The sequence below is a fragment of the Abramis brama genome (assembly GCF_963993115.1).
Source record: "Abramis brama genome assembly, chromosome: 24".
NCBI lineage: Eukaryota > Metazoa > Chordata > Actinopteri > Cypriniformes > Leuciscidae > Abramis > Abramis brama.
Window position 1 is genome coordinate 6,470,368 of NC_139986.1, and position 23,807 is coordinate 6,494,174.

General features: G+C 39.3%; 1 protein-coding gene across 1 annotated transcript in view; it reads left to right on the top strand.

The window, feature by feature from the left end:
- The first annotated feature begins 2,499 nt into the window (after positions 1-2,499).
- LOC311075475 (NXPE family member 3-like) overlaps positions 2,500-23,807 on the top strand; it is a 57,522-nt gene continuing 36,214 nt past the window's right edge. Inside the window, exon 1 of the mRNA XM_084102922.1 lies at positions 2,500-2,688. The gene's annotated coding sequence lies outside the window, so the exon portion shown is untranslated. The remainder of the gene's footprint in view (positions 2,689-23,807) is intronic.

Genomic DNA, 23,807 nt, shown 5'->3' on the forward strand with positions numbered 1-23,807 from the left:
TGTTCACTGCTCCCCTACTCCCTGAGCACGGTATATCAGTTGAAGTGGACTTCACTGACAATAACCGCTCATTTGAAACGCCCTGCAAATGTCATCAAAGAAAGTAAACGACGGAGTCGCGCAGATTATGATATAACATAAATATACATAGGACTACATTCATATTTTAATTTTTATTATTATATTATATATTTACAATTATATTGCACTATTTTACAACTACCTAAAATAAAATCACTTTACTTCACAAACTAGTTAAGCTGGCTGCATTCACTGAGGTAAATTATAATCATCAAAAATAGTATATGTAATATTCACAACAATAACCGTTAAAATACTGTCATTTGTATAACAATGGCGAAATGTATGAATACTTACACACATACGTAAACTCCTCCATCGTTAGTTATGACCGTTCTGACTGGTGATGACGTGGTGCGCGAAATGACAGTTGAGTGATCATCGCTCTCCACTTCCTGTGAAGTGATGTATCGATGTTCCCTTATTCCCTATGCCGTGCGCAGTGCCCTTCGAACTGAACATGTTCGCTCCCTTCGGATTAGAATCTAACTTAAGATGGCGGAAAACCCTGTGAAGTCCACTTCGCAGTCCACTTACGGTCAAATGGAACGCACTGTTTGAGCATGTGACTGCGCGTTTCTCCTTGTTTTCTATTGTTATGCGCAGCATATTTCCCGTGTGCACAAACACAGCCACAGACAATGAATTGTTTGTTCGGTTAGCGAAGAAGAGCATGATGTATTTTGTATAAAGTGTTTGTTTGTTTTTTTTGTTATTAACTGCTTTGAGAACTGGAAATGCACAATTCATGCATACAAATCTGTATATATTAATAAATGAAGATAATTAAATTAGACCAATGCAAAAAACGAAATTCATGCCTGCATTTATTAAGACAAACCTAGTAAAAACGAATGCAGTATATACACTGACTTGGCAGCTCTGTGAAATGTAATACAACAGTGCCACCTACTGTCTAAATGCATTAACATTAAAAGTGTGAGGTGAAACTCTTGCATAGACATAGGTAAATGGGTTTGTCTATTAGCCAGAAATAAAAATAAAAAAAATAAAAAAAAACAGATCTTGTGCTTCCTCACATTGGAGTCCCGAGTTCATGTACAAAGTTTGGTTTCGATACGTGACATAGTTCCTGAGATATGGACGACTTCCTGTTTGGCGACTACGCCGATGATTTCGTTTGGCTGTGACGGGCAAACGCTTCCGAAAATCAAAAATCCTTCTAGTAACTTTTGTGAGGCTTAGTCCAAGGATCATGGACGTCTAGTTTCGTGAGGTTCGGACCAAATTTGTGACCTGTGAAACTTTAGATTCGCTTTCTGTTCAATCCAATATGGCGGACAAACGACATGGACTCGTGATGTCATCTTCGCGAGCAACTTACACCGGTACTGACCGGACGTTTTAAAGTTGGAACGGTGTCTCTGTCTCAAAGGGCCTAGGCGCAGGAGCTGGCCAAAATTTTTCTCCCGGGAATAATAATAATAATAATCAGAAAACTTAAGAAGAACAATAAGTGTGCTGCTTTTAGCAAGCACACTTAATAAGAAGAAGAAGAAGAAGAAGAAAACTTAAGAAGAACAATAAGTGTGCTGCTTTCAGCAAGCAAACTTAATTAAAAAAAAGCTTTAATGCCAGTAACACTTTATCAAACTTTGACAAGATAGCTTAAAAGAGAAAAGATCTGGGCAGAAATTCCAGTTTCCTTTAAACAGTGAGATCAGGTTGGGGCTCAAGGCTTGATATGCATGACAAAGTGAGTTTGACGGAGCCTTTAGGGCCAGAATGAACCTATCTTCTCCAGCCACAGCTTGCTATGCCATGCGATTATTATTCTGCTCTTCAATTATTCAAAAGCACTCTTAAATTTTGATCACCTGCATAGGAGTTGAATATTTTTTAAAGGAGACATAGAGAAGGAGGAGGAGGTAAGAAAGGAAGAAGAGACGACAGGATGGTGTAATGAAAGCAAATGCGAACAAAGGATTTCTTTCTCGTACATCCACCCACATTTACTCCTGCCATGCCGTTTTGGTTTCTTACATTCAGAGACAGCTGTTTCCCATTCCAAAGATTACAGAGCATATTAGAAGGCCAGGCCAGAGTAATGTGATTCTGCCATAAACAGAATGAGACCTTTCATCAGAAGTGTTCATGTTCATTTTCTCAGTTCACAAGAACTGAGAACTGATAAGAATGTAAATGTGTACCTGCCAAATGCATAAATGTAAATATAAATGTCAAAGTACATTTTCTAACAGCTCTACAGACAGATAGAGCGAGAGAAATGAGTCACTGGTACCATATTCTCAGTATTCAACCTTCATCAAATCCTGCTTCATTGTTTTCACAGTCTGCAGATTTTTTTATTTTATTTTTTGGCCATTGAAATGGCAATGTGGTTTCAGAAGTGAAAGGAAGGATATGCACAGAGCTGGAAGGGTGGAGCATGTTTAGCTCTCATGCTGCCAGCACTAGTTATCTAACTGTAACAGTCTCTGCATACAAACGACAACATTATTGAGAGATTTTCGTCAAAAAATAGTCTGATAGTTCACAGAACTTACTAGAATCCATTGAGCCAAGTTCAACTCTTCATTGAGTCTCCTCAACATCTGTACAGTTCTTGTGACTCAACTAGAGAAAGTAAGTTGTTGTTTTTATAAAAGTGTCTACCAAATGCTTAAATGTTGAAGTAGAGCTTATTTGATCATCTTTCAATCATTGCTCATAGTAATAGTATATTAATATTACCCAAATAATATAAAACTTATTTTGAAAGTATAACCAAAATTAAATTCCAGAGTTTATTTTTGCTCAAATTCAATTTATCTTGTAATGCAGTTTTGTTTATTACCACTTTAGCGCCAACAGTTGCAAAGTGTACCTTTAACAAAGTTATTTTAAGAGTATGGTTATCACTGAAATTTCTATCACACTTTGCCTACTTTTTAAACAGCATTATGTTAAAAATGGAACACAATGGCAACGTTTACACTTGCTTTACACCTGCTCTGTATTTTTATATTATTCCACATGGGCCCCAGTGCAGAACTGATTTCCTTTATCTAACATTCAGACACTTTACACCTTTTTTTTATTAAAAGCTTTGCATTCTCCTCTGTTGCCACTTATTTCTGTTACATTCCTCACAGTTCTTTGATAACCTCTTTTCTGAGATAAACAGGGAAAAATACAGGGGAAAAAAGTTATCAGAAGCTAACCAGAAGTGAGTCATAAAAGAGGGATTCCGTAGATAGAGGTTTCCTCCGTCTGGGCACTTTTATGTCCTAGGGGGTTATTTTTTATTAAAACTAACATAATTTACTTTTGTTACATTTAAACAGCTTCTTTTTTTTTTGCTTTTTTTTTTTAAAATGCCTTTTATGTATAAGGGGCTTTTAGCACATTCATGTTATTTATAAACTGCTGCAATAAGTGCAATAACTAGAATAAAATGTTGCCGCAGTCACATTCATCAGGCTTGTGGAAAAAGTAGCATGCTTTTAGCGTAATATACCTTGGTCCAGATAGAACAGTCTTTCCAATGGCATGCACTGTATAAAGGTCCTAGATCACATGTCATTTTTTCAATAGACTATTTGGGTGTAGGCAGAGCCGATCCTGACCTCCCTTGGGCCTTAAACAAAATTCTGTTAAGGGGCCCTCCTACCTGACCCATGAGCCATGTAAACCATTTGCCATTGCCACAGTCACACCTGACACCCCAGTGCTCCCACTACAATCCTCCCTCCTTTAACTAGTAGGGGAGAGCCGGGACAGTTGAAACACTTTTCAGATAAATGTCGTTTTCTAAGATAAGGTTACAGATAGATTTTTTATTTTTTTGTGATTAACATCTCACATATGTGTTCTCTTAGTATCATGTGTTATTCGGTACAAATATAGAATGATTTAAGTAAAATTTGACTTTGAACAGGAGTTGTGCTTTGTTTCAATCGTCCCGCCTGTGCGGGACGATTGAAACACAGGGGTGGGACGGATGAAACATAACAGTTTAAACGGCAACTATTCATCTAATGCTTATTTTTGTGAACAATATCTGACAAGTAACTTATGTACATATTGTTACAAACATATTTTGTAATTTATTTTAATTTAAAGGTTCATATTAACCATTTTTGTTCTGTCGCCCAATAAATAATCGGCTATAAGCCTATGCGCATTTTGTAATCTTTCTAATAGGCTATTTTGACGAAGATAAACAAATCCGTTTACAATTAATTTCCTTACATTTCTTCCTTGAGTCATATTGAGTGTTTGCTAGTTGAATAGCCTGTTATTATGAAGAAAACGAGGTCAACCAGAAGACCATAAATTAAATTTATTGAAGATTGAAGATTGGACAATTGATGATTATTACAGAGATAGCATGTGTTTTGTAATTGAAAATTAATTTGCATTAAAAGAAACACAAGTCTAGAAACAGTATATGAATCTATGAACAGTATAGGCTATGACCAGGTTTAACGTGCAGGACGCGCTGTCGGGACGGTTTAAACACTGTTTCAACCGTCCCGACAGCGCCTCCTGTCATTTAAACCTCTTTTGCCCTTAAACTAAAAAACTCTGATATTGCACACTTAAGGGTGTGTTGCAGTACTAATACACCTGCCGTATTATCATTACAATTGCACATGAAACAATAAATCCAACTTGTCAGTCAAAAAAAAGTACCGCACGAAAGAATTCACTTACAGCACTCAAAAACAGCTTTGCGGCTTTAACTCCAAAACGGCACGACGTAAAGAAGAAATGTTTTCGCGGGTATGGTAGGCATTGCGTGCTGTACGTGCTGACGAAATTTGACGTACATGACGTGAGTGGTTTTCAAGGAAATCTCAGTGTTTCATCCGTCCCGCGTTTCAATCGTCCCGCCTCTCCCCTACTAATGAAAATGTAATTCCTGATATCAGAAACAGACATTGTTTCTAGAAAAAGTACATTCTTAATATCAAGAATTTGTATTTTAAGTAGTACAAATTTAATTATTGATATCAAAAATGCATCCTGTGAATGAATAAAAGCTAAAATGGCTTGCCATAGCATGTCACTGTGTTTTAATATAGCTTATAAATCAATAGTCAATGTCAATACATTGCTTTCCATCTTGCTTTATTTCAGAGTTGTAACTAAACCTTGACTTGGAGACTAGATAATCATTGTCTAAAAGTATGTGCACCTATAATGAGGAGTGCCATCACGCCCATATTGTACAGGTCCCCACAGATGTTTTGATGGAAAGTGCATATAAAGTGCATGTTACGCGCGACACGGTTATCTTTTCCGAGCTGCGGTTCATAAACAAACATTGTTGCCCTTTGTCGGTTATCAATAGTAGTATTTCACTTTCTTTTTTTTTTTCTTTTTTTTGTCAGGCACTTAATCACAAAACACAGACCTGGAAGTGGCCGACATTAGCAAGCAAGACACAGAAAGACCAAAAGATGCACTACCCCCAGCTGGGTTACCAAGACAGACAGACTAGAAAAAGATGCATTTCAACTTAACTTTACTGTTATCTGCTGACATCAAACTTGGAGAGGAGAGAACACAAGTCTACCTGATTGCTGTTCCCGCAATTCACTCTCGTGGTGGTTTAAAAAAAAAAAAAATTAAAAAAAAAATCAGTTCTGCAGTAGCAGTCTACTGAAACCATGAAACAAAAGAATAAAAAAAAATAATAATTTAGTTTTGTAATTAATCAGGTTTATGTCTCAGAATTCTGACTTCTTTTCTTGCAATTCCGAGTTTTTATCCCACTATTTTGAAAAATATCAGAAACATAAACTCATTATTCTGTATAATGAGTTTATATCTTGCAATTCAGATTTTTCTTCTCTTATACTTTTTCCCTCAAAATATAAACTCGCAAACCACCCTTTAAAGCACTCTCTAAAGCCACGCCTCCTCCAAAACACATGAATGTGCAGAGCCAGAGCAGAGTCTGCAAAGTGTCATGAGAGACGATGTTAAATTGCTTCATGTCTCGAAGCACATAACACTACAATATAAATATTAATCAATATTAATTAATTAAACAATATTAATTTAAACAACTTAGAGAGCTCTGACATGTACCACCTGATTGCCACAGATAATGTTGCCATAGAAACGCATAAATCTGAGTCTAAGGATGAACAGCTCAAAGTAGAATGTCACAGGTTGCCATCTCGTAATTACGATAGCCTAATTACAACATGGTGTGAACACAGCATAAGCTTGTTGTTTTGGTTCAGGAGGAACTGTGGGGCCTGTACCATGAAGGTAGCTGAACAAACTCGGGGTTACAGGATTAGTTTTGAGTTGACAAAACCAAACCGATGCAATCAGGCTTTATTGGTACCATGATGCAGCTCATCAACTTTCTCTGTCAACTCAGGCTTTGATCCTCAAGCTATGATTACTCCACGCGCGCGTGCACATAAAAGAGTGACGTCGGCACTGAACAACCAATTGCGGGTAGAGCGAGAGCGATATATTTTTCCGCGGAGGAACGAGAGATAATCATTCAGAATTACGATGAATTTAAATATGTATTTCAAGCTCGAAACAATACGTTCTCTGCTGCCAAAGCAAGAGAAGACTGTTGGAGAAAGATTGCTGATTCATGTTAATGTGTAAGTTAAACAAATACGTTATATATTTATGTAAAATTATGTATGTGTAGCCTATACGTGTAATATAGCCTATAGCCTATTTTTATAATATATAAAAATGTGCATGGATGTACTAAGAAAGATTAATATTCATTGATTTTTAGATGCAACCCCAACTCCAAATGTTCTTGGCAGCAGATAAAGACAAGATATAAAAATATAATTCAAAGTGGTGAGTATTTACCGCAACCTTTTATTACTTTTGTGAACATTTTATCATAAACACTTGTTTGCAGCAAACAGAAATAAAGAGTTAAATTCAGAAAACCAGAATACACTGGCGGAGGAGTTGGCTCTGAGTAGGCAATAAGGGACGGCCGATTATGGATGTGATTACAGGTGCTGTACAGTCTGACCCTGGTGCTGGCTCCTCTAAGCAAGTAACACTGGGTACGTGTGCAATACATTACTACTTTTTTAAGTTTTAAATATGGCTGACTGTATGTTCTGCAGTAGAGGGAAATACAGTGTCCCTGTTGAAGCCAGCACACATACACACACACACACACACACACAGTCTCCCACACAGAGGTCAGTATGCAGCAAACAGAACACCAAACATAACCTGCTTTACAACAGTTATGCTTTACATTGGCCTATTTTTATTTATTAGGGTGGAGGAAATGAAGACACTCTGTCTGTGTGTTCTCAGACAGTTTCTGATGTGAATGCACTGGGCTTTTTATTATGGCAAACATTTAAATGTGTGGCATAAAAAAGGGACTGGCCCTTACACATCTCTTTTATTGTAGGATTTTTCAGAACCTGCCCCAGAAATGGAGGCCTCTACCTCAATGGGCTTCAGAAGAAATGTGTAAGGATTTAAAACCCTTGACATAAATTACAGTCAGTCCTGTGTTTGTAGGAAGTCAAGGAACTTTTTCTGAGCCTCCAGAAAACTTGTAATGATCATGTTTGTGGTGGAATTATGTTTTAGGTGGAAACAGACTCAGTCAGGGCCCTGTACAAAATGAGTCTTGAACTAGACCGCACACTAAAGGAGTCTTGAACTAGACTGCTCACTAAAGGAGTCTTGAACTAGACTGCTCACTAAAGGAGACTTGAACTAGACTGCTCACTAAAGGAGACTTGAACTAGACTGCTCACTAAAGGAGACGAACTAGACTGCACTGTGAGCTGAGAAGGCTCCAAAAAAAAAAAAATTGGAGATCAAACAGCTGGATAAAACTGATCTCAGTATGTGAATTTATTTAACCAAGTAACACTTTAGTATGAATATTTATTAATGCAACTTTCTCTTGCTCTTTCTCCCTCCCATCCCACAAAACCAATAAAACAGTTTGAGACCTATCTGCAGTTTCAATGTGCTTTTATTAAGTGTAATATTGTATGGTGATTGCCTCTACATCTGCACCAGCTGGGTGGGCCGCTCTGGTGACTCTGAAGCGCCGAACACAGTTGAAATGTGCCTTTAGGATGCCAAAGGTCATCTCTATCTTCACTCTGGTTTTACTGAGGGCCACATTGAAGCGGTGCTGTGGCCCTGTCTGAGGGTCATGATAGGGGGTTATTGTGTAGGTTTTTCTATCTCAGTTCAAATTAACAGTGTTTTGTACTGTACCAAATTTAACTTGCTTTCCTCAAAGCGCTGACACAACAAAGACTCACGGAAAATTTGTGAGACAAGCACTGGAGCCAGGCCATTTGGCATCCAAACTTGTGATCATACATTCATGACCACAAGTCGTCTGCAGATGAAATGTTTAGTAGATCATTGTTATATCTGTTAATGTTAGGCTACTATTAATTTAAAGATTCATCTCTCAGAAAATAATCATCTCACATATTCACATCATCTCTACTTGAACATTAAGGCTGTGATAGGACTTCCTATTAACATAATCTGCCTCATGTTCCCCTAGAGCAGTGGTTCTCAACTCCAGTCCTCGGGACCCACTGCTCTGCACATTTTGGATGTCTCTCTTATCTGACACACTCAGTTCAGTTCATGGAGTCTATCCTAACGAGCTGATGATCTGAATCATGTGTGTTAAATAAGGGAGACATACACAATATGCAGAGCAGTGGGTCACGAGGACTGGAGTTGAGAACCACTGCCCTAGAGCAGTGGAGATTGGAGCAATAGACTGCATGTTGCAATGACTCTAGGGAATCCTATCATAAGATTAACAGAATAATAATAAAAAATATTTAAAATAATTCTTAACATGTATTGTATAGTAGCCTACATTTGTGAAATTTGCTTCTTTAAAAAAAAAAAAAAAAAGTGTTCATGTGATGTCACCCTATCAATATATCTTACCGGCAATTTTATAAAAGTCCTCTTTTATGGACATGGTCGATAAATGTCCGGGAAACACTATTAATGAAACTATTAATGTACTCCTGCAGAGCGAGGACCACCTTGCGAATGGTTCGACAAACATATGTTTTCCCCCAGCTTCTGTGCGTCACCCACAGTGCAAGAATGTACCACTTGCAAAAAAAAAAAAACGCAACGCAATATTTGCGGTACAGTAAGTGCATGAATTCGACGTGTTAAATTCTTTATGTGCGGCTCAAGAAGTTCGTAAAGGTAAGACATTGCTTCCGCGGAAAATCTGTATCTTTCATACAAATAATTATCAGGAAAGGCAAGGGGATTTTGTCATGCTAAAAATTATTTCTTTACGAAGTACTCGTCTAACAATTTGCGCTGAGATGTCACCGGATTTGGAAGAAAAGGTGAATAAGTTACGTCACCTATATGTTTCTTTGCTCTCAGCTGATTGGTCAAACTTCAGTCTGAGATCTCGAATCCAGAACATAACCTGCCCCGGAGCAGGTTAGCCGTGCAGCGTAAGATACCATGGCAACGAACACCGATTAAAGCCGAGCTACTTTCATAGTACCTAAAACCCAGGGTTGGCGGAAACTAAACTGAAACATAGCTGGCTAGCCACCTAAACCGGCTTCATGGTACAGGCCCCTGGTGGCTGCTGTTTGTTTGCTGCGATAATATAGACTAAATGCAATGATTTGATGAACATTTTTGGTCCTGAGACTTCCACAGAAGATGTATTTTTTTTTAAATATTAAGACCACTTTTATTATTGGTTGCGATCAAGATGTCAAGAGAGTTTCAACCACTATAACAAAGTGTTTGTGAAAAACATTGCCTACCGTAGCTTTAATTAAACACTTTTCGAAGACAGTAGCAGATATGAAATAACCATTAAGGTGATCTTTTTACAATGCAAGTACACAAATATTTACTGAGTAATATTAATTAACAACATGTCAAGTTTCCCCAATATGCATTTCTGTGGACCCTTATTTTGAAGTTTGTTTACCTCAATGGTTCTGTTACGAACTGCTCCGAGACAAGAAGGTTGAGGATCCAAATGCAGTTTATTAGAGTAATCCAAAAACAACAACAACAACAACCAAATCCAGAGGGTAAGACAATAACGTGAAAACCAGGACACAGGCAGATATCAAGAACCAGGAACATAGACAACAGTGGAAACACTCAGAAATGCAGTGTAGGGTGGACTGGCCATTAGGCAGACCTGGCACTTTCCCGGTGGGCCGACGTGCTTTTTGGGCGGATACATCTCATACTTCACAGGATATTGAGTGTAGAGAACTGCGGTAAGCAGAACTAGGCTATACTTTCAGAACACTTAAATATGAGTGTAGGAACCCATTACACATTATTTCCACATCTACATATTTGCTGATTACGCATTTTACTAGAATTGTAATGAGACGAGTTTGTGAACCATGTTTTCCGCCAAAATAAAAGCTCGATGCAGTTTCTGTCAAAAAAACAAAAAGATTCCACTCACTATAGATTTACCAAAAATTGTAAAAGTTATTTCATCTGTTAACTTTTACTCACTCATTACATGGCATTAGTGGTTTTAAGGAATAGGAGTTGGTATACATATTCAAGGCCATGCAAAGATCAGTTGTGTTTATGATCATATGTAGTGGGCCGGTCTGGGCCAAAATGCCAGGGCCGTTTTTTTTGTCCCAGTCCAGCCCTGAGTGTAAAAACATACAAAACTTCGCAGTGAGTGATAGGGTGAACCAGGCTTATATGGGGTGAGCTAAACAAGATAATGAGACACAAGTGAATGTGATAATGAGTGCTGATGAGGCCAGGCAGAGAATTATGGGAGATGTAGTTTGTGAGTGAAACATGATTGTCTGATGTGGAGTGCCCTCAGGTGGCTCTTCAAGGGCACTTCCAGCTGATGACCCTTACAGGTTCTTTATTAATGAAGACAAAAATAGCATTGCATGTTATATTGACAAAGTTTTATCCTTTATTGTATACATATATTGCACATACATGTTCCCATATAAATGTGAATGTATGTTCACACACTTATATATTACAGCAGATTTCTAGTTACTAGCATGCTTTGCTTCTAGGGCTGTAACGATACGCGCTATACTCAGATCCACAAACCTGTGTCGCGGTGTAAGAAGGCAGAATCACGACACACCCCTTCCATCTCCCAGAGTTATCCTTCCCATCCAGATCCCATGCTACCACATTTTTAAATTACTATTGGGCAATTCCAGCGTTATGGACGCGATATTTGCAGTCAAAACTTGAAATATAAATTCTCAGAAAACGCATTTAATACCAATATATTGAAACGTCTGTTTATATATCCATACTCCCTAAAAATATCAATCTACACATGCGTTTTATATTTAATATGAGGGAACACATGCTTGTAACGGACGTGACACAAAAAAACTTTAACTTTTAGGTGGCAAAATAATTTTTTGTAATTATGTGAATTACACTGCGCAAACCAAAAGTAATACTAGACTACCCACCGGTTTAAGAAGGGTTGGCTCTCCACATAACATGAAATATTCCATTTATTTAATTTTTCGTGTTCGCATTTATGAGGAAAAAACTATGTTACGGACGTGACAGTTCTCCGTTACGGACATGACCGCTCTGAAAGAGAGCCTAAAAGACTGCTTTAAAACCTTCACAGAGACCTCAAATAGGCATTTTAAACACCAAATATTAAGGATTGGCATAGGCCTATCAGGTAAAATAATATTCGATGATTGTTTGAAAATCGTCTCCCCCACATGCCGGTAAGACGCCGTTAAATCTATCCCGCACCGACATTAAATCTGTCTGTAGGCTATTGTAGGCTAATAGGCCTACGTGTTGTAGACCAGTCATTAAAGAAAACGATTTAGTTTCATATTTATGTTTAAATAAAATAATTTATTTTTTAATTTCATCTATTTTGATTACATGAAAAGTGAAAAGCACGAGTGGGCAGACATGATTTTGGCCACTTCATTAAGTTTGTTTTTGTAGAAAGCCTTTCTTTATAGTGAATTTCGTTTTGTATTAATTGTATCTTAATTTTAATCAATGTTTCATCAACCAATTGCCTGGATTTAAATATAGCAGGCAATATAATCAGGACACGGAGGCTCCGTCGCGTGAACTGGAGCTCATCTCATAAATGAACCGATCGAAACTCAGCGTATAAGCTACCTCACAGACCTGAGAAATATATCTATAGAAAGCTTGAAATGTGCACTTTTAAACAAAACAATTTAAAACAAAAGAAAACAGACTGCTCTCTGCTTATGTAATCCGTATGAAATGTGCATTTCTCTCTGGTGTGTTCACTACTGCGAAGATTGAGTCAGCATCGGCAACTTAATCTTTGACACAGAAAACACTTGTTTATTAATTAACAATTGAAATGTATCCTTGCTATATCTTTGCTGTATCCTTATTATATCCTTGCTATATCTGCCAGTTCTTTGTGACAGCTTTTAGGTGCGCTTTAGGTCCCTTACATGTTAGCCTACCTACATGAACGCGCGCACCACCGCTCAATAGTTAATATTGTTCTTTGGTGTTCAGTTTACAAAGGTTTTTCAAATGTATAAAAAGTATATTTTTTTCTCAAAAAATTATTTTTTTCAGATGAAATCAATCGGAGTTGGCTGGTGAAAATGTAAAGCCCAAAAAAGTGCATCCATCCATTATAATAGTAATCCATAATCCAGGGGCATTCTATAATATCCATATTCTATAGCATCCATAATAAAGGCATTCTGAAGCGAAGCCACGCATTTGTGCGAGGAAAATACCCATATTTAAAACTTTATAAACTATAATCACTTGCTTCGGCAGATGGCCGTACGCATCGGTGGAAGGCTAACCCCTGACCCGACGCACAACGTAATGACGAAAGAGGAAAGAGAAAAACAAAACACCGGTTGCGAATTAGAAATTTTGAAGAGAAATGTCGGAGGATTTTTTATATAATAGAAGAGGAGCTTCGGTTTGTTGCAGAGCCCTATTTGTTTAAACTGCGAGAGGCTTCTAAGCTTACGATACTCCTATACGTCATATATGCGTATTACTCTTGTGGCTCAAGTCGACTTGCGTAGTATGCGTATGGTCGTCTGGCGGAAGCTAGTTATTTTAGATTATAAAGTAATAAATATGGGTATTTTTCTTACAACAACCCATGGTTTCTCTTCAGAAGGCCTTTATTAACCCCCCGGAGCCGTGTGGAGTAATTTTATGGATGGTTGGTAAATGGTTTTGATTCTGATGAGCAGCTAGCAAATGAATTAAATAGTTTTTATATGAGATTTTCTAACAGTGATTTTAGTGAACAAATCAGTCACATGTGTGATAATTTGGTTAGTGATTGTATTCTTGATTTTGATATTGATGTATTTAAGGTCAAATCATTATTTAAACAAACTAATGTTAGGAAAAGTCCTGGCCCTGACAACATCAGTGGTCGAGTCCTTAAGTCTTGTGCTGGTCAGTTAAGTGAGATCTTTAAAGTCATTTTTACTCAATCACTTCAGACGCAAACAGTGTCAAAGATTTGGAAACATTCTACAATTATTCTTGTAGCTAAGTGTAAGAACCCTAAGGTCTTAAATGACTTTCGACCTGTAGCTCTCACCTCATTGGTGATGAAGGCTTTTTAGAAGTTGATTAAGCAGGAGTTACTGAAGCAGGTAGAGGAGCAGTTAGATCCTCTCCAGTTTGCTTACAGGCCTAGTAGAGGTGTTGAGGATGCAATACTTACATTGTTAAATTTCCTTTATCAACATCTGGAATCCTCAAAAACTCATGCGAGGCTCCTTTTTATTGATTTCTCTTCAGCATTTAATACTATTCAGCCCTTCTTGTTGGCTGAGAAACTTCAGTCTCTTTTTAACTTGAACTGTAATTTAATTGGCTGGATACTGGATTTTCTGTCGAACAGGTCGCAGTGTGTTAGGGTAAATGGTGTTTCATCCTCAAAAGCCCTTACCTCCACAGGCTCTCCGCAGGGCTGTGTTCTTTCACCTTTGCTTTTTATTCTATATACGAATGACTGTAGGAGCAAGTATGAGAATAGGCACTGTGTGAAATTTGCAGATGATACTGTTATAGTGAGCCTTTTGAATAATGATGAGGATGGGCATGGCCCTGTAGTTGATGATTTTATTGCGTGGTGTGACAACTTCTATCTGTCTATTAACGTTTCCAAGACAAAGGACATGATTATTGATTTTCGTAGATTACAGCACAATGTTTCAGAAACTGTTATTCAGAACATGAATGTTGAGACAGTAGATGAATATAAATATTTAGGAACCATCATTGACAGCAAATTATCTTTTGAGAGCAACACAGTTGCTCCCTGTGAAAAGGCCCAACAGAGACTTTTCTTCTTGAGGAAGATGAAATCATTTAGCGTGTGTAGGACTCTGATGACTTTGTTTTACCAGTGTTTTATTCAATCAGTCTTGACATTTTGTATCGTGGTGTGGTACAGTGGCCTTTCAATGATCAACAAGCATAAGCTAGCTAGGCTGGTAAATGTTGCCTCTTAGGTGGTTGGGGTACAGCTACCACAGCTGCAACATATATATGATAAACGGGTCCGGGGTAAGGCTAACCACATTTTAAATTGTTCTGATCACCCACTTTTTGGGGAGTTTAATTTGCTCCCCTGAGGTCGCCGTTTTAGGCTACCCATGTTAAGAACCAGACGTGCCAGGGATTCTTTTATTCCTGTGGCTATTAGGACTCTGAATTCACTTAGGTGATTTCTTATGAATTTTTTTATACAGTATATTTTTTATATTTTTGTCATTGTTCATTATGACATACTGATCGTGTATTGTATTGGTTTCTGTCATTGGTTCTGGGGAAGGAGTGTCTCCATTGTTGTGTTGATGTGTGTCCTGTGTTGTGTTTATAATGTTGTTGGCATCTGGTGGTGCTCTTATCCTGTTTTTATTTTTAGATATCCTGCTGCACACTAAATTTCCTTTCTAAGGATAAATAAAGTGAAACTTTTAACTTTTTTTGGGCTTCAAATTTTCACCAGCCATTCACTCCCATTATAAAGCTTGGATTAGCCAGGACATTTTTTAATATAATGTCTGAAAGAAGAATGTAATGTACACCTAGGATTGCTTGGGGGTGAGTAAATCATTGGGTAATTTTCATTTTTGGGTGAACTTGTAACAGACACCTGTCAGTTACTTAGACCGCAATTACACTCCTCACCACTAGGGGTATTAGTGAGACAACTGTGTTTAGATAAAGAGACAGGTGAGCAGTAGAATAAATTATATCCTATCTCTGGAAGAACAGCAGCTGCTGTATATATTCCTAAGTTTCAAATTAGTATCAAGAAAAGAATAACTGACCATATCTCTGTATTTGCAGCAGAATTAATTGCCATGATGGTTGCACTCCAGTGGGTAGAGGACGTAAAACCGAGATTAGTAGCTATATGTTCTGATTCGTTTGCAGCAATCACAAGCCTCGTAAGTGGAAATAAAGTATCAAGGCAAGACATTATATATGAGATACTTGCAAGTTTGCTAAGAATAAGTAGTGTAAGCTTAATAGTGTTTGTGTGGGTTCCTGCTCATGTGGGACTGGAGGCCAATGAAGTGGTAGATAGACTAGCAAAGCAAGCAGTAAAACATAATGAGATAAATGTGCAAGTGACGTTGAGCAAAAATGAAGTTAAAAGTAAAATAAAAGAATTCATAAACAATAAATGGCAAGAACTATGGAATAATGAGGTCAAGGGAAGACAGTTGTATAGTATTCAGAAGCAAGTAGGAAATGGAAGAAGTGTTTTTAGGAATAGGAAAGAGGATACGATTGTTTCTCGTATTAGAATAGGGCACACACGATTAAATCATTCCTTGTTTAAGATAGGAAAACATGATACGGGAAAATGTAATTATTGTGATCAGGCAGAAACAATAGAACATGTTTTAATAAAATGTTTAAAATATGGAAAAGAAAGGTTAGTACTTAAAGAGTATAGTAAGAAAATTGGGTGTGGTAGTATTCAGTATGGAAAGTCTATTGGGAAAGCAAGTAGAACAAGTAAAAATATATAGTGCGATAATGAAGTATCTCAAAGCAATAGGAGTAGATTGGAGAATTTGAAGTATAGGGGATAAAGGTTTTTTTTTATTATTTAGTTGCTTATTGTTTTTTAGTGCTTCACACTCCAGTCCAGTTGGTGGCGGTAATGCACCGAAAGTTGGTTTGCCAACCGCCATAAAACGCCAACCGCCATAAAACACCAAACGAAGAAGAATAAATACTGGGTTAAATAAGCGTATTTAAATGAGGGTGTTTTTTTTTTTTGTTTTTTTTTTATCTGTCATGGGGGCTGAGAGTGGACGGAGGAGCTGAACACGCAGCGCCGGATGAAACTCTATGAAGCCTCTGTGCGGGTAAATAAGGGGAATTTATGTTGGTTGAGAGGTTAAAGTATAGGAAGTGTCAATGGTCCATTTCCAAGATAGGTGGCGGTAATGCACATATTTGTCTGCGATCCGCCGTAAAAAGCAAGGAAGAAGAAGAAGAAGAAGAAGAAGAAGAAGAAGAAGAAGAAGAAATTATCATGGCTGACCTCCTTGGTCAAACAAGGTCCTGTTGGGAAACAATTTGTTTCATGCTCAACTGTAAGTAAAACGTTCATGTTAATGTTTAAGTTTTATTTACTGGTGAAATGTTATCTTTGTGCTTATTTAATATAGGGGATTTGATGCAGATAAATAACAGGAGGCATTTTGTGTTTTGTAGAAGGACTTTTTTGTATCTGCTGAATGAATTTGTGCCAGTTTTGTGGTCCTGGTTGGGATTATGCCACATTGAGTACTTCTACGAGGTTCATGATTTGACTGCTGCTGCGGACTGCCTTTGACGGGAGATATATGTGTTTGATGACTGTCGCCATGCAGAACTAGCATATGGACTTGGGCCGCCAGAATAGGCTCCACTCACCTCGCTGAGCTACTGCTCAAGCGACAGGTTGTAGGTGGTTAGCTTACAAATAAGCCCCACTCCCCTAGTCTGGACGCAGATAAAATTCAGTCACATCTAGAGCCGCTGGTGGGCCCGCACCCTGTTAAATCTCAGGGTTAGGTGGTGGTATTCCCCTGTTTATACAGGGTAGGTCTGAGTACTTCACTTTCAGTTCTGTATTATCCTACCTCGCACCATTATGGCTCGGGTCGAGCGGAAAGTTTTAACCTTCACTTCTTTTTGGTTTTCGAAGTATGCTCCCGTGAAGCCAGAGCATTGCCATGAGCTGACACCCATGCGTACAGATGGTAGGCCCCTGACTCTGGGACCTCCATTGAGGCAGAGTGGCATATGTTGTACTCCCCTTGCTTAAAGGGTGTTGTGTTCTTGCTGAGTACACTGCCATAGGCAATGTGATTAGGCACCAGGATGCTGTAGGCGCTGTGTAAACAGCTTATCTGCCAACGAAGGCTGCGCTGTTAGGTAGTAGGCCTCAGCAGGCCTCCTTGACCGGGAAGCCCCCAAGAGGGCTCTGTAGGCCAGCTTACCTCAGGTGGTTGGCCTAAGTAGTTCAGGCAGTAGACTCACTGATGAGTAGTAGGCAATAAACAGGCGTCTTCGGAAGGGAGTCCTAACGTTGTGGGACATACATTATAGCTGCGACCAGGTAGCTAGCCTTATTAGGCCTCCTGTGGTGGCCTCAATATTTGTGTTGGTGTAGTATGGTTCCCAACGGTGTATTTTTGTAGCAGAATAGACTGGCTATCAGCTAGTAGGCCCGACCAGGCCACCCTAATGGCGAGTCCTCGGCAGTATGAATTTGGCTGACAGCACTGACTTGCTTCAGGCCTCTCAAATCCTCTAAGTGAGTCTTGAGTGACGGGGTATACAAACAGTAGTGTCGATGGTCAGGTGCTGACCTAAATAGCAAGGCCTCCCTGACCCTGAGCCCCATCATGGGGTGCTCGACTGTTAATTCGCTGGCCAATCAGACAATTGGCTTCAGTGGGCCTCTCTGGAGGCACGCCCTGATTATAATCAGCCTAATAGGATTGATCACTGTCAGGCAGTTGGCCTTATGAGGCCACCATGTAGCTCAGTCCCAAACCTTACTCGCCCATAGCAGTCAGTTTCTCACCTAAAGAAAACTTTCAGGTGACCGGCTTTAACAGGCCGCTCCGAGACTGAGCCCTAAGACTGGCAGGTCTTAGCAGGCCACCCTGGGACTGACACAGAATCAGGGTTCATAGCAATAACCATTGCTATATGTTTTAGCTTGCTATCAGATAGTAGGCCTCTCCAGGCCTCCTTGAAGGCAGGTAGTAGGCACTTCCAGGCCCCCCTAGCTGTTCTGGCAGCTAGTGGCCACTTACTATCAGTTCAGCTGACCTTAGCAGGCAGCTTCTGAAGGTGAGTTTGCGCCCTAGCATGACTAATGGTAATTTTCTGCTACTGGTTCCCTCCCGGAACCTCTTTTATCTAGACTACAGCCTGGTTTGCCTACCGGGCAGACCATGTGCTCCCCTCACTGAGGGTCATGAGTACTGGTCAGACGGTCGTAGTTAGATCCCAGTTAGATCATCCCTTAAGCCTTTTCAGGCCTCCTCAGTGTTTTGAAAAACAAACATTGGGTAGATCCGTGGACCGAGCAGAGAAACTCCCTTGCTAGCAAGGGTTGTAAGCACTATGCTGAGTCATGTTCTCCAGGATACCCTGTCTCTGAGGTCCGGGCCGAGTGGTTCACTGTCAGCTTCACAGTCCCTCGGATTGGATGCCGTACCTAAAGGCAAGTGTCCAGAGGGTCTGTCTTTGGACAGACAGGAAGTTGGCTAGACTGAAGTGTCCAATGTAAGTGACGCCAGGTCAGGCCTTCCTGGTGGCATTTCGGGTGAGTTTGTTCCCCTGAATAGTGATTGGCTGGGGGTCCTTCGGGTTCCCATTCCTTAGAAGGGACCCCATCTAAATTTGAAGCTTTGGTCCTAGGCCCTTGAGCAGGTCCAGGTAGGCAGTGTTTATGGAGGTTTTCCTGTGAAACATATAGCTTGGGCTATGACCGTAGGGAATGCTGTTACTGACAGCCCAGTGTGACCTGAGGGTGAGTGGATCTGGCATTTCATTTGAATTTGCTGGTTTTGACAGTTGTTAATGCCAATGGGTATGCACTTCCCTTAGCATGGTGGCATTGGTATATTGTTCCCCTTAGCATCAATCGACGCAGTGCAAGTTCCCTTTCGAAAGGGAACGTCTAGGTTACGACTGTAACCTCTGTTCCCTGAGAACAAGGAACGAGACACTGTGTCTTTTCGCCATGCCTCGAGGCCTGCCTGCCAAACAGTCCCTTCAGACGTAAAGGTGATTGTCATGTTTGCAAGGCGCCCTTATATACTTCCTGGTTAGCATGACGATGATGTCATGGGCTGTTGCCGGTCAATAGGATTACCGTGATTTGATTGTGATTTCAGACACCTGTCACGCCTGAGGCGTTCTCCTTAGCGCCAATCGACGCAGTGTCTCGTTTCCTGTTCTCAGGGAACAGAGGTTACAGTTGTAACCTAGACGTTCAAAAGCCTTAGAGACTTAGACTGGATTTAGAGATTTAGACTGGAGCATCTCAGACAAAAATATTAGTCATTTAACACCTAACACCATCATATATGCTCCACTGCACATCAAGCCATTTCAGATGGATGTAAGATCCAGACAAGAAGACATATAAGTCTTTCCTTACTTTTCCAAACAGCCAATTATTTTCTCAGTTAAAGGGATAGTTTACCCAAAAATGAACATTTTGTTGCTCTAAACCCATAAGACTTTCGGTCATGCAACTGTATCTTGTAGAATACACTCTAATAAATAATTTTGTAAATAAAATGAATAAAATGTGTGCTTGTGTATGTAGTTTAAATGTTGTGTTTCATCTAAGGTTGATTATACAGTATGTAACCATGATTGACTATAGGCATACTGCACTTAGGACAAGATAAGAGCAAGAGCATGAGTGAAGTACAGCCTTATACTGATTGGTAAACTGCACTGTGTTTTATACACATCTTAAGAGATATGCTGGACATTCATATTAAATTAGCATTATTTTCCTGTTTTTACATAATAAAAATCTATATGGCTTTAGTTGTATGTAGGACATATATGACATATATGATTAAAAATACATTAATATTATGCAATTTATATATGTGTTTTTTGCAGCATATATGTCCTTTACAATATTCTGTTGGAACATATAAGAATCACAGGTGTTTTTAGCAAACCTTTGCCATATGGGATAGGTCTGTCTGGTTCTGTGAATCACAAATTCAGCTTTCCTTCTCAGAAGATCGTTCAATTCAGCTTTAAGGGTCTGCAGCGTCTTAAAATGTGAATGAGAGAATGAAGATTTTAGTTAAATTCAAGTGTTTGACATTCTTTTTCTAATGGTCAATTCTCTGATTCTGCATCTTTTTTACATTAATGGCAAAGGCTATAGAGAAATCTTTAATAAAACCTTTTGTAGCTTCCCAGACAAATATAGGTTCTTCAACCGAAACAATATTAAATGAAAGAAATTCAGACAGACCGGCTTTGAAGTCTTCATCAAACTGGTTGTTCTGTAAAAGAGAGATATTAAATCGCCACCGCGGATATATTTCAACAAATGGAGTACATTCAAATTCTGCCATTAAAGAATTGTGATCTCCAAGAATAGCTGGTATAGTATCACTGTCTGGTCAAAAGAGTTCAAAAGTTCCTTGGAGCAAAGTAGATAGTCTATTCTTGAATAAGAGAGATGCCATGTCGAGAAAAGGGTATAGTTTCTACTCAAGGGGTTCCCAGATCTCCAAACATCGACCAAATTCAGTGCTTTTACAAGATCATTAAGTGCAGCCGAGGAATTAAGCTGAAATTGACTACAGGAGGAAGATCTATTCAATACAGGATCTATCACCGCATTATATCAGTCTATCAATGAAAGCAAGTGGCTAGTTACATGTAGGAAAAAATTTGCCTCAAATATTATAGGGGCATGAATTTGATACAAATGCTATGTTCTTTCCTTTAATGTTTGTACAAAAATATGCAAGCCTGCAAGATTGATCTTGACTTTCTCTGTCAATCTTGAGGTTTCAGTCACGAGAAATCAGTTAAAGGGATTGTACCTTTAGTTTTAGTTTTAGTTTTAGTATTAGTAGAAAAGGCTGCAACTCTATAAAATGTATTCTATAATCTCTGAACGTCTGCTCTCTTTAGATGTGTTTCCTGAATTAGAGTGATATCAATCGCTTTCCTGCGCAAGTAGATCAAGAATTTGGCTCTCTTATTTGGACTGTTGAGTCCTCTGATATTAAGCGATATAATTTTTAATTTATCCATAATCTAATGAAAAAGTGGTGTGAATACGTTTTGCAAAACCAAAATATATCTGCTTGACCTGTGACAAAACCAAAACATTGTAAGAGATAGATAGAAATAACATGAACAAATACCCCCTATCAGAGGCCACAAAATCCCCCAACGTTATAAGGGCCGGTGACAACATCCACCGTCGTTGAATGAATGAATGAATGAGGCATTTAAATATCGCTTTCATATGTACTACTGTACACCCAAAGCGCTTTACAATCATGTCGGGATCTCTCCTCAACCACCACCAGTGTGCAGCATCCACTTGGATGATGCGACAACAGGCACAGTACAACAGCGCCAGTGTGCTCACCACACACCAGCTATAGGTGGGGAGGAGAGAGAGTGATAGAGGCAATTTCATGGGATGGGGATTATTAGGAGGCCATGATTGGCAAGGGCCAATGGGTGGAATGTGGCCAGGATACCGGGGTTACACCCCTACTCTTTATGATAAATGCCATGGGATTTTTAATGACCACAGAGAGTCAGGACCTCGGTTTTACATCTCATCTGAAGGACGGTGCTCTTGACAATAGAGTGTCCCCGTTACTATACTAGGGTGTTAGGACCCACACAGACCACAGGGTGAGCACCCCCTGCTGGCCTCACTTACACCTCTTCCAGCAGTAACTTGGTTTTCTCAGGAGGTCTCCCATCCAGGTACTAACCAGGTTCAACCCTGCTTAGCTTCAGTGGGCAACCAGTCTTGGGCTACAGGGTGATATGGCTGCTGGCATAACAGCAATGCTCACCAGAACATCAACCACCCTCTTCCATTGAACATGAAGTATGTAGTATAACAACAGTATACATAGTATAAACAGTAGTGACAGCCATGTATTATATGTATAAAATAAATAAAATATAAGTGTTTGACCAATTTGGCTGAAAGACAAAAAAAAAATTTAATAAAAGTTTTTTGTTTTTTTTTAACAGGACTCCTCTGACACAGATCGTTATATTGCTTGCACTTTACATTATCAGAGTACTCACTCCTAACCCTAATGACTCGCTTTACACATCCATAGACCCTGGAGGCGGCGCTGGCCCATAAAAGGACAGTTTACGTCTGGCACCCGATGCATGGGTATTACGAGCTTCCACTAAGAATTCCTCCGCTTTTTTAACTGAATCAAATGAGTGTTGATTACCACCAAAACTGACAGGAAGGATGGTGGGGTATATGAGGAAGTTTGGAATTCCCAGTGCAGGCAGCTCCTTTTGAATACTTCCGAAGGTCTGTCGTCTACGGGAGGTAAACCCATTGTAATCAGCGAAAAAACGCAGTAGGAACGCCTGGTCATGAATTGGTTTGGTTTTCGTCACTTCCCTGGCTCCCTGAAGAATATTTTGAAGGAAGCCTATTGGGTCATCCCCTTCCCGGCCCTGCAGCAGTACCACCAAACGCACATTATAACAGCGAGACCTGTCTTTTAACTCCGCGATTTTCAAGGAGAGGCTATGCTGCTCTGTTGTGCACGTTTAGATGTTTCTTCATCTGCCGCGTCTCACCCTTAATCTTGTCTACCTTTGATACCAATTCTCGTACCGTGTTCGTTTGAGATTGCACTTCTTGACAGAGCTCGATCAGAGAGGATTTAACATCCTCCATAGCCAATCGAATCGCATTTTGAATCGAAGTTTCAAGTGAGAGTTGTTGTTTTGAAAGCGCCTCAGCAATAGCGTCTGTCAGATTAGCCTTAGTGCTCGCTAGCTTCATCTTTTTCTTCCCGGAGGGAGTTGTGGACGGCGAGGAGTCCTGTTTTTTGTTTCCATATATTATGCTTGCTGACAATATACAGAGTAGGAACTAACTGGCTGTCGGTACTATAAATTGTTATTTAGCAAAAGAAAGGAGGTTTGGACGGAGCATCAGAGTCCCTCGACCATCGCGTGTATGAGTGACGTGACCTCTCCCCAAATGAAGATCTTTTTGATGATATCTGAGAGCTTTCTATCCCTCCGCAACTGACACTTTGACACTTCAAAAAGTTCATAAAGAGAAGTTCATAAAACTAATCAAGCAGATAATAATAATTTTCTGAAGAGTCTGCTTTATATGATGAATGGATTGAATTTAGGCTTTTATTCACACATAAACATTCATCAACTCACACATCAGTTGTGGTAAACGGAAACTTTTGTTTAAATCATGTTTGCTTGACGTGTGAGAACCAATGAGGATCATTCTCGTGTTACACAGCATGTTTGAGCAAGAAGTTTGTTCTCCTACGTTAAGCAGGTTCGATTGAGCTTCTGTTTATATACACTGATCAATGTTTGTGAATAAAAGCCTAGATTTAATCGGAATATTCATCATAAAGCGATCGAGTCTCTTCTCGATCTTCTCCCAGTTCATT